Source organism: Pinus tabuliformis, chromosome J (genome assembly GCF_031772625.1).
Source record: "Pinus tabuliformis cultivar Carrire ecotype Pingquan chromosome J, CPIR1, whole genome shotgun sequence".
Lineage (NCBI taxonomy): Eukaryota > Viridiplantae > Streptophyta > Pinopsida > Pinales > Pinaceae > Pinus > Pinus tabuliformis.
This window is the reverse complement of record NC_142295.1, coordinates 530,036,036-530,051,645: the sequence shown is the minus strand read 5'-3', so window position 1 is coordinate 530,051,645 and position 15,610 is coordinate 530,036,036. Positions and strand designations below refer to the sequence as shown.

The 15,610-nt window shown below is 34.5% G+C and overlaps 1 pseudogene; it reads left to right on the top strand.

Annotated features, from left to right (window-relative positions):
• Positions 1 to 2,815: 2,815 nt before the first annotated feature.
• LOC149228084 (protein CDI pseudogene) lies at positions 2,816 to 4,443 on the top strand (annotated as a pseudogene).
• The last annotated feature ends 11,167 nt before the right edge of the window (positions 4,444 to 15,610 follow it).

Sequence of the window (15,610 nt, the reverse complement as noted above, 5' to 3'; positions counted from 1 at the left end):
AAGTTTAACCATTTATTATTTTTATTTATTTTTAAGGTTTTAGAATTAATTGTTTCCATCATTATTTAAGTTTGACCTAAATATTATTTTTATTTTAGTGTAATCATTATTTAGATTTGACCCAAATATTTTTATTTAAGTTTGACCATTTATTATTTTTATTTATTTTTAAGTTTTTAGAATTATTGATTTTATTTTTATTGTTTTGATTATTTAGGTTTGATTTAAATATTATTTTTATTTTTATTTTCAAATATTCATTTCATTAAAATTTTCTTTTTCATTAATTATTTTCCTTAATTCAATATTAACAATTATATTATAACGATTATTTCCTTATATTATTATTTAGTTAAATCAACCATTTTCTTTATATGAAAATATTATTTATTTATATTATAACAACTAAAAAAATTTCTCTTCATCTATTTAATTTAGTGAGACTTTTTGGAAGCTTTTCTAGTGGGTTTTCTCGGTCAAATTTCTCTAAAATCCAGTAGGAATTTTTTGAAATTACAAGCTTGATGGGTAACCCGTGCAGAATCAAGTACCCTCGATATACAATAAAAAAACAATTTACGGATTAAAGTCAAAAATGGCACTCAAGATCTTGTTCTTCATCTTGTCCTAACACACTTCGTCAAAACTCTGATGATCTCTAAAATCCAGTAGGAATTTTTTGAAATTACAAGCTTGATGGGTAACCCGTGCAGAATCAAGTACCCTCGATATACAATAAAAAAACAGTTTACGGATTAAAGTCCAAAAATGGCACTAAAGATCTTGTTCTTCATCTTGTCCTGACACACTTCGTCAAAACTCGATGATGTGATCACAAAACTCTAATAATATAATTTTTACCTTCGTCAAAATTCTGATAATGTGATCACAAAACTCTAATAATGTAATTTTTACCAAATTTTTTCTTATTTTTCATAATAAAGATCACATAAATCTAAATTAATTAAAAATATTATTTCATTAAATTTAAAAAATTAACTATCTCTAAAATATTCTTTCAATTTATCATATGAATTTAAAATTTCACTTATGAAAAATAATGAACGTTGTATTTTAGTTTTTTGATAAAATTTTCCATTTAAGATTTAAAGTCCCTAATTTATTATTGGAGAAAGTAATACAAAATATTTAACATTTAAAGTCCGTGATTTATTATGGGAGAAAGTCTAATTTATTATTGGAGAAAGTAATACAAAATATTTAACATTTAAAGTCCGTGATTTATTATGGGAGAAAGTAGTACAAAATATAAGGTTTAATTTTTCCCTCATTTACTATTTAGAGAAAGTAGAGTAATGAGAGAATCATAAACTCTTAACCACCCATCGAAATGTTAAAAAATTAAACCAATTTTTGTTTTTATTTTCAAAAAAACAATATATCCAACCAAATCACCTTAATTAATTATTAAAAATATAAATTTAATATAATTTTTTAATAAATGTTTTAATAGATAAAAATAAAAATTAACATTAATTATTAATTCAATTCTTTTTTATATTTAGATATGTGTAAGTTTAAAGTAAAAAGACAAATTTCTATTGTGTTAATATTATTATGTAATTTGGATTGGGATTGGTTTTTTATACATAAGCATTTTTAGAAGTGTTAATTTATGATAGATAGTTAAAAATTATATAATAGTTAATTTATAATAAGAGTATTTAGTTCTTGTTTTTAATAGTGAAAATAGATTTAACACTATAAAAATACTCAAAATCTTAAAATTCAAAAACTATAACAAAGATTTCCAAAAATATTTACTAATCAAAATATTATAACAATTTCTATTGTTTTCCAGAAAAATAAGTATATATATTAAATTAATTATAAATATTTTTTTAATTATTTTATTTTTATATTAAAAAAAATTAATTTAATATCATCAAAATGTAATTAAATATTTTATATTTAAAATGTAATTTAAATATTTCATATTTACTAAATTAGATTAGATTAATAATAAATATTTATTTTTATAAATCTAAAATAATTATTATTACATCTCAAATCAGAATTGTCAAATTATTCTATTAAATGTGAAGAAATAAATGTTCATAGTTAAGTGTTCCGTTATACTCAGAATTATCGGGAGAGTGTAACAAAGTGCCCATAGTTAAGTCATCGACTGCTTTCCAGTTCATGGAACAGGTTTCGCGCAAACCACCCTTTAAATATATATAAATATATATGTATATATATTTACATATATATATATTTACATATATTCATAAGAATTTGGCTAAAATATAGAATTCAACCCCATCATATTTTATATTTATATGAAATTAGTTAAATGTCCAACCATATTAACTACTTTGAAATGGTTTATAATCCAATTTAACTAACTTCTTCTGTTTATAATATACGGTACCGTTGGAGAAAACCATTATTTCGTCAATTTTTTATATTAAAAATAAATAAATATATTAAAATTTATGGGTGAGTTTTTTTTAGTGTTTTATAGAATTTTAATTGGAATTTAGGGAAAAATAATTATGGTAAAATTTTGATTTGTGTTTTTTAAATTGGTTTTTTGATTGTATATAAATTCAACGTACTGAAAACCCTTTAGGATATTTTAATAGTAAAAAAATCACTCTCTCAGATTTATGATTTCAATAAATCTTTGAAAAAGTAAAATCCTAAAATAAAAAAAAATAAAAACCAGCTTATAAAAAAATACAATAAAATTTAATTGAAAAAAAACCCTATAAATCTGCATGAAGTATAACTTAATCATAACTATCTATGTTCCCGAATCCCGATTCGGTAAAGGCGTATAAATGAAATTGTAGTTCTAATAGAAGTGGTATGCATGTGGGAGTAAACCAGTATGCTTAGAAATCTTTAGTTTTTGCTCGATCCAACCAACGGAACCGCGTGCCATAAGGCGGTGGGTAAATTCCCAGTTCCAGTGGTCCAAGGTGCGAGATCTTCCATAAATATCCTCCTTTACTTGACACAATGAGCCGAACTCATCAGAGGAATATGTGTGCCCCCTTCTCATCTTCCATAGAGAGCAAATCCCCGCACCCTTTCTGAAATTTCGAGACCCAATTCTATCTCTCTGTGATTTGATCATTTTCCCATTCTCCAAGAAGGCCAGATGGCTCAATTCCGTCAGAACGTCACTAAGATCTGGCGTTTAACATCATCGCTCAGTGCCAAGGTTCGATCCCCCTCGCACTCAATTCCTCCGCAGAGATTTTTCAGTAGCGGAAATGGGCATCCACATTCAAATGCATATAGGATTTCCAGAGGCATGCTAGTATCGGGACTGGGACTGGGCATCGGGCTGGCATTCGCAGTATCTCCCCCAAGTTTGGCCGAGTCTCCAGAACCGAAGCTGAAGATGCAGGAGGACCAGAAGTCGCGAGATCCAGTCTCTCCACAGCCTCGAGCAGGCATTATGGGAGGACCTGTTATTACCAAGAGTGGAAAAGTGCTTCCAAAGCTCAAGATCTTTGTGGGTTATGATCCCCGTGAGGATCTTGCCTACGAGGTCTGCAGGCATTCGATACTGAAACATGCCACATTTCCAGTTGAAGTAATCCCCATCAAACAGGCGGATCTCCGCAAGGCTGGGCTTTACTGGCGCACAAGGGATCCCACTGAGAGCACCCAGTTCTCCTTTTCCAGGTTCTTGACTCCTTTCCTAGCTGGGTTCGAGGGTTGGGCTATGTTCGTAGACTGTGATTTTCTCTATACTGTTGACGTTAGGGAATTAGCTGAGCTCATTGATGATAAATATGCTACAATGTGTGTCAAACACGATTACAAGCCCAAGAGTGCTACAAAAATGGATGGGGTTGTGCAGACTACTTACCCTAGAAAGAACTGGTCATCTATGGTTTTGTATAATTGCGGGCACCCCAAGAACAGAGTTTTGACACCTTCTGTTGTGAATTCCCAATCTGGGGCATTTTTGCATAGATTCACTTGGCTGGATGACAATGATATTGGACCTATTCCCTACACCTGGAATTTCCTTGTTGGTCACAATGAGATTGATGACAAGGAACTTCCCAAAGCTATACATTATACAATGGGAGGCCCTTGGTTCGAGGCCTGGAAAGATTGCCAATTCGCAGATCTGTGGCTTCAGGAAGTGGATGAGTATAAGAGGTCCCAGATGATACAGAAGGTGATTCAAGATGAGCTCATAAGGCTGTTGGATACAAGTATGAATGAAAGAGCAGGTGAGCTAGAAACTAGAGTAGGTGAGTTGGAAGGCAAGGTTAGAGAGATCTCTGCTCTGCAGAAATTGCTGTTGTCTTATCTGCAAGAGAAGTTTCTAACAGAGGGAGGGAATGGTGTGAAAGAACCTCCTTTTGATGCCTAGTTGAACCAGGGATTGCGGAGCAGAAAGGAATTGCTTTGAAAATTGAACTATGCAATGATGAAGATTACTCAACACGACATCAACACCAAGCTTCTCTTCAAATAATAATAAATGTATTTCTGACCTATACCTTAAGTATCGTTAGAGGGACGAATAAGCTATGGAAACCATTTTTGTTCATATATATATATGATTATAACATATATTTTTTGTGGCTAGAGTGCTCATTTTCTTAACTTATTCTTTACTTTGGTTACACATTTCTCTTATAATATTTAGTCATTTCTTAACTTATTCTTTAACTTATTCTTTACTTTGGGTACACATTTCTCTTATAATATTTAGTCTAGAGAAGTATCCTTGTTTTATTATATAAATTGAAAATTATAAAAATTATTATTATTATTATTAATTTGGTTTTTTTAAGAAATACATAGAATTTCTATTATAAAAAATATTAGATTCCAGTTTAAAATCTTTACATTCAACTTTATAGTTCTTGCATTTTATTATCCACAAAATGGGGTTGCTTTTGACTATGACCTTGCTTATCGACTATACAAAAAGGTTGACCACTATATATTCTAACAAAGACACCTAGAAACAGAGAAAATGTGTAGTATATTGATAAAAAATAAACAAGAGGGAATTATTAAACATTTTAAGTCTGATCACCAGCCGAATGGGTGCCTTGTTCAAAAATAACTCCAATTTTCAGGGTTGACTACCCTCTTCTGGACCATGCACTCATGTTTTTCGTGTTGAGGCGAAACTGGTCACAACTGCATTTGAACTTGGCTTGAATCTATCTGAGAAGATATCCCTTAATATTTCAATTTGAAATTGATTTATTGTCAACTTAGTCTGAATTTCTCTCTGCATCCTTTCGACCTAGCTAAGGAGGGACTTGATTTGTGTATCGATCAACAAGTGGAATGATGAGCATTCCAATTCTTCCTCCTCACAATGATGTTTCAGGGAGACCAATAGTCCTTGAGCTTGCAAGAGTTTCCCCAACAATTGGTGAGCACTCTCCTGCTCTGAAGTTGTTATGAATATAATATATATAACTAATGGAAATATAAATGCTAATAGCAATCCTAATAATGATTAATTAGTGAGTAGTATAGAAGAAGCATGTCTCTAAAGACACAATTGTTCATGAAGGGGCACCTAACTAGGTATACAAGTAGACCCTCATATATATATATATATACTCTCTTTTTTAAAAGATATAAGTAATATCAAAGTTACAATTAAATAAATATATATATTAGAAAAAAGTTGTTATAATTTTATTATAAAAATATATTATTGTATAAGTTAAAAGGAAGACTTGAAGTATAAAATCCAAAGGGAACTTGGAATATATATATATATATATAAGTCCAAGTTTAAAAAATTATAAATTATCGACAAAGGTGAAATCAAGACTAGTAATGGAAGATTTCTCAAAACTTTTAGTAAAAGTGTTAGTGCTATATTTAAAATCAAGGTATCACTTGCCGAAAAGGATATTATAATCTTTATCGATCCTATTCATGATAATAATTATGTTAGTACTAAATGTGCTAACCAATTAGTGATTCATGAATCGAAAATAATTGAAACGATGGATAAAAAACAATATGACATAAGTAATCTACAATAAAGTATTGGAGATTATACTTTTATCTTGTAATTCACCATTAAAACCTTATTTTGTGATGATAGTTACATTATTATTGGTTCACCCTGGATGGAAACTCTAGGGTCCTTCATCATAAATACGAAGAAGAAGCTTTTAACATTTTCCTACATAAAGAAAAAAAAATAACACTACAGGAAATTACAATGAAATCAAATTCAGTAACAACGGAATACATACAAGATATCTCAAAAATTATCTTTCAAAAAGTGAAAAAGCAATACAAAATACGAAAATGGAAGTTGAAAAAATCATTGTTGACAAAAACGAAGAAGTTTCTCGACTTTAGGACCATAGTGAAAAATTACCAACACAATGTAAAAAGCTTAAGAAGGACAAGAAGTCATTAGGAAACAAAGTGTAACAACTTTGAGAAGGAAGGGTCAAAATATTCAAATATAGAAATTCAAGTTGAAGAAAAATGAACAAATATCAATCCATGAATATCACAACTCAAGAATATGTCAATTGAAGTAAAAACATATTTTGATGTTGCAATTTAGACAATGAAAAATCCAAATGAAGATTATGTAACCAACTCAACAACATTAGTACCTGAAGTAAATTAGGAAGTCATTACATGAATGATAAAGGAAAATCAAACGACAAGAACTCCTTATTGACATTGGAATCACAAGAGAAAGTGACTCAATTGGTTTGCATATCTGTATCACTCAAAACAAAAGCAATGAATTTATGTTACGGAGACTACTAATGTCACTGAAATTCATTATTGTGATAAAAATTCACACGAAGTATCCAATAACCACAAGATTCCACAAAATATTAACTTAGGATGGTTAGATCCCTTCTCAGTTCGACAATTTTTTTTATCATTTAGAGGATCCTATCATCTCGTATCATCGAAGATGACGACCTGAAGAATTCTGAAAGATGTGAATAGATTGCAAGACAAAGAAACAAGATGGCACTTCTTATTAGCAATAAGTTTTAAGGACAACTATTTCTGAAGAGGAAGGAAATGTTATGAATATAATATATATAACTAATGTAAATATAAATAGTAATAACAATCCTAATAATGGTTAATTAGTAATTAGTATAGAAGAGGCATGTCTCTAAAGAGATGATTATTCATGAAGGGGCACCTTCCTAGGTCTATAATTAGGCTCTCATTTGTAATCAATCTCATATCTCTTGTGTTTATTCATTTCTATATAAATGCTACTTGTCCTATAATGGACACTTTTATATTTAAGATATTTTGAATATTACGTATACAAACTTTGTTTGTAACAGAAGCCGATGAGGAATTTTCTATGTTCTCTATAATGCCACAATGTTGAGTGTTGGACATCCATAGTGAACACCAATATCTTGGTGGATAGAGACAATAACTCATAATGAATTAGGGTACAATTAAAGGGTTGAGCCTTCTCCTTGATAAATTCTGCAGGGACAGAACATGGGGTCTCAACAATATATATACATGTTGATGGTGTTGGATACTGCCAACATACAAGGGGTCTCCCCAATATGAAGTCCCAACTAAACCTCAAACCATTTGGAGTAGGAGCCCCATCTGGGAAATAGGCCTGACTGCCATATTCTTAATAATTTGCCTTGGTTACAATAAATGACACAAGAGAAACACATATACTTTTGAGATGAACAAGTAAGTTATCCTTGTGATGTATTCAATTGCAAAGTGTATAAAGGTTCTTTCATGAAAGGGGAAGAGAAAATGAGCCTTTAAAAGAAAAGTAATATTATTGTCCTAGTAAAGACACACACATATATCTAAAAGGATCGTTAGTTATCTTGCAAATAGTTCACAAAGAAACAATGATCATGAAAGAAAAAGAGACGCACAAATAAAAGATGCATACTAAATCCAATGAAATAGTTCATTTTCATTAGTATGTAGAAACATAAACATACACTGCAAAGAATGAAAGAATAGTCTTACAATCGTTCATGACATATGCATGAAAGTGTGTCGGCTCCAAGAGCTTCAAATTAAGTGGAAGTCCTAAGATACACAATTACAATGATACAACACTAATTCCAATAATGGAACTTAAGCCACCACTTACTCTCCTACCAATGATACAAAAGACTAATCTTCTCTCCTATGCCTAACCTGAGAAGCCAAGGTCAAACGTCCCATTTCTTCAGCTATGAGGATGTATCTATAACAAATGAGGTGACTCTCTACCTCCCTTGTGACTCTTGACCTTCCCTCATGACTTTTGAGCTCCCCTGTGACTTTTCGAATTCCTAGGTGACCTTTGAGCTTCTACATTACTTTAGAACTTTCTAGTGACTTTTCACATCCCATGTGGGACCCTTGGGCTTTCACACATTTTACATTTTCTCATTTTTGAAAAATACAATATTACATTCCAAAAATTGCAGCAAAATACAATGATAACATATGGTGACTTTAGTGGTGACATTTTGAGAAGTCATGACTTGGTGATGGTGACATAATACTTCATTGGAGTGCATCAATGCCAAGCTATTCTATTTGTTGTTATCTTCCTGTCTTCATGATATATCTACTTAAACTTCATCTTCATCCTCCAAAAGGCTAATTATGATATAGAGTCTTCCATGTTATCTTAATATTCATCAACCTATCATGGTTCAATGTCCCTTTGTCTCCTTGTTCTTTTTGTGTCTTGGTTCCACAAGTATCTTCTTGCAACATCTTCTTGATGTTCTCCTTTAGCATCATCCTTTCATGTTAAGATCATGTCACCTGCAAGTGAATTTCACTCATGACAAGACAACATCAGTCCTGAAATCACCTAATCTACCTTGTTTCTCATGCATCATGCTAATTGTGATGGGACATTACACAAGATTGAGGAGAGAGGCATTTTTTAATGCAGTGGATAGGAACAGGAGACTAGAAGCGAGGGACTAGGCATTATGACTACATAGTGTGCAGTTGTTAGAGATGCAAAAGTGAGGTATTACACATTGGGAAAGTACAAGAGGCAAGAGTGACATGCTTAGGCATTGTGATTATGCAGTGTGCAGTTGATGAAGGAGAGGACCTAAATATTGCACATTTGAGCATGGAAAGGGTCCACGAATGACCCGAATATCCACTAGAAGTGAAAAGTGTTCAACACTAGGCAAGGTTGGTCAAAGATTGCAAATTAGGAAAGTGCAGTCAACAAACATGAGTGATTGAGCTCTGAGATTACGCAATGCGTAGTTGAAAGAGACATTCCTTTATGACTGCACAATGTGCAGTTCCAAGAGGAAATAGCTTCATCTCTATAGCTTAAGGATGTGCAGTTTGCAGTTGGAGAAGGATAAGGGATCAATGGTGAGTTGCGCAAGTTAAGAGGACCAAGGAAACTCCAAAAAATGACTAAGTATGGGATTGATGAGGCAGAATTATGAGAGTAAAAGCATGTGACAAGAATTGAACATGATTGCACACACTCAAAATGACTAACCACATGACAAGGAAGCACTTAGTACCCAAATTCCACCTTCATTTACTAAAACGACAACAAAGCAATGATTACCTCCAAGTGTGACACTTAAGATATACTTTACAACACAAGTGTCAACCGCAAAGAGAAAGTGTGTAAGACCTTAGGGATGAGTTCAATGCATGTCACCATTATATATATGATCTATTAATTCAAGAGAATGCACCAGAGCTGCCTCTAAAAAGATGTGCCAAAACTGTCTTTTACAATGAAAGACACTTCCCTTAACAAAAGACAACACTTGGGAATCCTTTAGAAAGAGACTTGAAAACTTAGGAAACAAGTGTTAGATCACTCTAACAACTAGAAGCGATAGTTCAAATGATCAAAGGGAGGCTCCAAAATTTAAATATGGGCCAAAATTTGAAGGGTATTGTAGCAATGACAATAATACATTAGGGATGCCATCAACTAGCTTGAGGTAATCCTTTGCAACATACATCTTGTTTGTGAATATTAATTTATACTTGATGTGAACTAGGCCTTAAATTCCTTGAAAATATTACCAATATTGTTGTTTGATATGATAATGGGGGAGAGGGATGTCGACCCAAGGCTAATTGAATTTCTCACATTCTTCCCAGATAATTCCATTTTAATCACCACAGTATTTGTCCTCTAATGGGATTGAGCAACAAGGGGAGTGTGCCAGGTGTAATTGCAAACAATACACCAAGGGTTTAAACCTTGATCCCATATCCTTTACATTAACACTGTATCCATTATGCTCATGATTTTATTTGGGTGGCGTGAAGCTTCCAAAGGCACCACAAGCTCCACCTTATTCATGCAATATTCCAATATTAAAATCAATAGCAGGAGATTAACATTCATGGAAGAAGACATATTATTAGTATATTATGGTCAATTTCCATCACTGCTTGATTCATTCTAGTCTTGATATTCACCAAAGTGTTGACTATGGAGTTTAAGTGCCTTAATACATGATATAGTTATATGTGCTCAAATTGTTGGAGTTGAGCTGAAATTCATTATAATATTGGAGAGGGGGGTTGTTGCATGTAGGTCAATTTCCTGAGCGCGCCGAATAACAATTAGTGAATCCCCAAACACCATTAGTTTTGTGATTTTCCTTTCTATTACCAATTCTAGCCCTTTCCATAATGCTAAGTATTCATCCTAGTTATTGATTGTAATAGCCCATGGTTGATTTTCCATGTAAAAAGTATAAGACCAAGGTCATGGGACATGTATTCCGAGTTGAATGTTGGGAAAAAACATAGTGATGGGGATCATTGGTGATTAATAAATGTATATGGAAATTGGAAAAGGCATTGGCAAAGGTAAAGTGGCAATAATTGGCATTTTAGATATGAAAATAAAGGAAACAAGAGAAAAGGAAGGTGAAGAGACACAAATTTGCATGAGGAGGAAAAATGAACAAAGTAGAGGCCTCAATGATAAAAGGGCTTCTAAGGATTAGTTCAGGGATTTTGTTGGTTTAACTTTTGTTGGTTGAAGCTTTTTGGTTAGTTTAGTTTTGGAGCTCTCTTCTATTCTCTCATTCTATCATACTCTTATACACTTAGAGTATTCTTGGAGCACGCTTGGAGCACTCTAGTTTTCACTTGTGTTGGAGAAAGAAGGCAAAGGAAAGCAAGAGAGCTCAAGGGAACACATGGATCAACAACTACATCTAGATTGTTTTGCAGGTAACAAGTTGCATGTATGATTCCCTTGATGCATGGTAGATGCATGTGATTATTTGGTTACAATCTGTCATTGACATGGATGATTGCCTGGATTGATAATGGTTTTAGCCATGCTTTTCCATTTCCTAGATATCCATGGTGTTGTGGGTTTTCCCACTTGTTTCTTTATGATTGGTGTTGAGGTTCCTTATGGATGTGGGTTGAGTTACTAGTCCCTAGAGCCGTTGGTTGTAAAAAACGCTCTCGAAGCCCAAGAACAACTTGGATTGAGTTACTAGTCTTGGAGCGTAGGTTGGACAAGTGATCTAGATCCCTTGGTGGGTCGAATTACTAGTGCCAGAGTCGAGTTGGACAAATGCTCTGGAGGCATTAAAAGTTATGGGTTGAGTTATTAATTCCTGGAGTTGTGGTTTGGACAAACGCTCTGGAGCCCTGGACAACTTGGGTAGAGACTAATATGGTTAATGATAGTGATGTCTGACCGTGAGGTGGAATCACTGGTTGAGGGTTGAGGTGGTTTGGCCTCTAGAAGCACCAGATTTGGTTTTGTTTCATTCATTCCATGAGATCACACAGTCGCACTTGGAATATGGTGTGAGGGTGATTGGCTGAAAGAAAGATTTGGTTTAGCCCAATCTATGGCCGGTTGGTATGTAGAAGTCCCTGACTTGGTTGGAATTTTCATATGTTAATATGAGGTATTTTCTATTGTGATATATGAGTATATGTATTGATTATGATGATGATATTATGGTTGAGTTTCCATGGATTATATGTTGGTTATTTGATGGTTTATATGTTGGCTATTTGTTGGTTATATGTTTGTTATATGATGTATATTGTTTATGGCTCTTGACATGTTTGATGAATATATCAATGGTTGATGAATGTGTTAGTGTCAGTCTTTCCAGCCTTCCTCCAGTGATCAAATATGCTCTTACAAAGTGGTCTCAGAGTGTCAAGGTCAAATTTTGTCATTTCAAAGAGTTTTCAAGCAAAATTTGGTCACTAGGCATTAGGTCTATGGTTTGTTTTAACTCCTTCTAAAGTTGTCAAAATGTCGGTCCATGTCATCATTCAGCTGAGTCTATCATCATTCATAGGGTTTTCATTATCATGTCAGTGTCTAATGAGTTATTTGACACCTTGTTCATGCTTCGGTTGCGCCCAGGCAAGGTCATTTCCCTCTCCTAGGGTTTTGAAGGCAATTTCTCTGGGACGGTCAAATCATCAGCAAAACTTGTTTCCAGATATTCATACACCTTGCCCTATCCTTAAAGTGCCTAACCAAATGCTTCCCATCCCTGAGATCCCCCAAATTCCTCATTTTTGCACAAACCCTAGTTTCTAGCTACAACCTGGCAATTTTCTAGGTTGGGCCTGTGTTTTGCCCTTTTGGACCCCTTCCCCTCACTCAATCTCTGAGATTCCACTTTCCCCTGATTCCTAACATCCCTCCCCACTCCCAAAAATTTCCCCAAGAATTTAGAAGCCTCTTATCCCCTTCATTTCGCTCCATTTCGACAAAATTCCTTGTTTCACACACCAGGACAAGTCGCACTCAAATGATGTTCCAGAGCAATAAAAGATGAATTTTGGAAAACTGAGAGAGGTTTTTGTCCATAACATGCCAAAGAAGAAAAACCTCCTTCACTTTTTGCAAGATGTCATGGTTTTAGAGAAATGTCAAAATTGCAATCGCCAGATCCAAGGAGGTTGGCCAAGGCACTAAAACGACGGAAAAGGCCCGATCCACTCCAAATTTTGGCCAAAGCCTCTTTGACTGAGCATGGCACTAAATAGCCTAGCCACAGCATAAATCCCAAGAAATTTTTAGCATTTTGGGTAAATTTTGGCTTTTTCAGGCAATTTACAGGTTTTCTCCATTAACGGGTCTCACCCCCCGCGCGACCCTTTATTTTGGCAACTCCATTTTGCAAAAACTCAGAATTTCCAGATTTTTTATGCAAAGTTACACATGCTCATTGATGGACAAGAGATTTTGTGAAGTTTTGGGCCTCCAAAAAGTCAAAAAACAAGCAAAATTTGACTTTCTGCCACATTTTTGAGTTGCAGAAAGAAGTCTTGGGAGATTGCAATTTTGGAGAGGCAAATGACCACCAAATTCAGAAATTCTAGTTGGGTTGGAAAGTAGACTCACATACCTTTCCAACAAGCCTACTCTTGCTCATTTTGGCCACCTGGAAGTGCCCCAAATGTGGTCCCAAAGGCGCGCGACCCGTCAAGCAAACTTCTCCATATTTCAGTGTACAGCTCATAAAAACGCAGTTTGACCCTGTTTGACTTTTTGGGGTGGATTACTATCCTCTTTGATGTAATTAATGTACTTTTATGACACTTTTACTCTTATGTACCTCTTCTAGAAGATTCATTCATGAAAAAGGTGAAAATTAAATGAATGAATTGGTTTCCTAGCTTATAGAGGCAAGTTGTTTTGACTGCCTAGTTTGTAGTGCTTAGTTTAGAAGTGGTTGAAACAACTCCTAGGATAGTGAGCTCGACCCATGGAGGCAGGGAAAGAGGTTATATCATCTATATTATGTACTTTCTTGCTCATTTTCATGGTTGGATTCTTGAGGGAGAAGCTATCATTGTATTATTCAATGTATCTCTGCAATTTTGGCTAATGAAGACCAGGGTTTTGCAGTCCTTTTTGGGATTCTTGTGGTTACATGTATTGATGGTGTGTTTCTCTATGTACTTGTAAGTGTGTTATGTGAATCATTTCCTTACTTTTCCTTCTGCACATTAAACAAATGAAGTGTTAAAGTAGAATTCATGACTGTCATGCTCTGCTTTTAAGTTTGTTTAATTTCAATGTTTTCTGCTGTTTAAGGAGAATTCAAAGTTATTGTTTTCTCTCCTTAGCTCCTCACCTGTCTTTCTCATCCATTCACCTCAATCTAAGGCATCAATACTGTATCCTATCTCGCCCCAACAAACCCCCTGCAGAAACTGTGTCCTATCCCCGCACCCAAAATTGTCACTCCTCAATTTGCCACCAAAAACCCTAAAAATTCCAAATCAACCCTCTTGATCAGTTTACTAGCCTAAAATCAGTGTTACCCTATTGGTCATCTCACCCATTGAAAATCTTTACCGAGGTAGACCGGAGAGAGCCCTCTCCTGCCCCGTAGGGCTAGCCACGAGGCTAAGTGGTTTGATGTTGCCTTGAGGTTTACCTTTCTCAGCCTGAGGTGAAATTTCAAGCGCTAACATATTGGCGACCATACTGGGGAGAACAACTTGTCTGTTGATTGATGTGTTTGCTTCATAAGTCTTAGACGGAGCCAGAAGTTAAGCCAGGTAGCCTTCGAAACGCTTTTGCTTTGCATAAGCGGAAGTAGATAAACGCTGCTTCAGTCAATCTCCGTGAGCTTGTGAATACAGCACTTCATTCGCATTTTACCCCAGTACATGTATCAAGTTCAGATCTGATTGTTGATAGTGGACAACGATCAGACACTTGAAAGGCTGAAATCTTTCACGTGGCGACTCCTTCACTGAAAACTCCAGAGATCAATGCTTCATGGTGACTTCACTGCAGAGAGATCAGTAGCTTTGAGCTTTTCAAGATGGATTGGATTGCAAGAAGATATGCTCCCTTGAGCCGAGATCACATTCCAGGTTTTCCGAATAAAATTCCAAAGGTAGATTGGTCAAGGAATCTGCCTATATTTAATGATGATGGTAAGAAGGATGCTGCTCTACATTTAGTTAGATTTCACATGCATATTCGCAAGTTGAAGGTTGATTTTCCTGAAGATTGCTTGATGAAGATATTCTTGGCCACTCTGGAAGGTAAAGCCCAATCATGGTATGAAAGTTTGCCGCCTGCTTGTATTTACTGTTTAAAGGATTTTCATGCCTTGTTCATTGAAAGATATCAAGCATCTTATCCATCATTAAATTTGGTTCATGACTGTTGCAAGCATGCTTATAGTTTTATTGAAAGCCTTGAGAAATATTATGAAGATGATAATTTTATGGACGTTGAGATTATGGAGGCTCTGTATGAGAATCCATTTCAGCAGCATAAAGAAAACTTAGAGAATTCCCATCAAGATGATCAGGACATTTTGCAGCAGAATCAAGATCAGCAGGGTGAAGATAATATGGCTGAAGATGATGAAAGAGAAGAGCTTGTTTCAGATCTGCCCACAGAAGAAGACCAGATTGCAGAATGTGATAATGTTAGGACAACTACTTCAGAACAACATTTAGATTATGATGACCTGGAATATTTTGTGCTGAAGCCCATCAAAGAGAGCTCTACTATTGAGATCATAGACAGAGTTTTGGATTCAGATGTTCATGAACAGCAAGGTGAGATCTTTGTGCAAGTAAGTGATGAATCTCCTTTCAATAACTCAGTAATAAATGATAG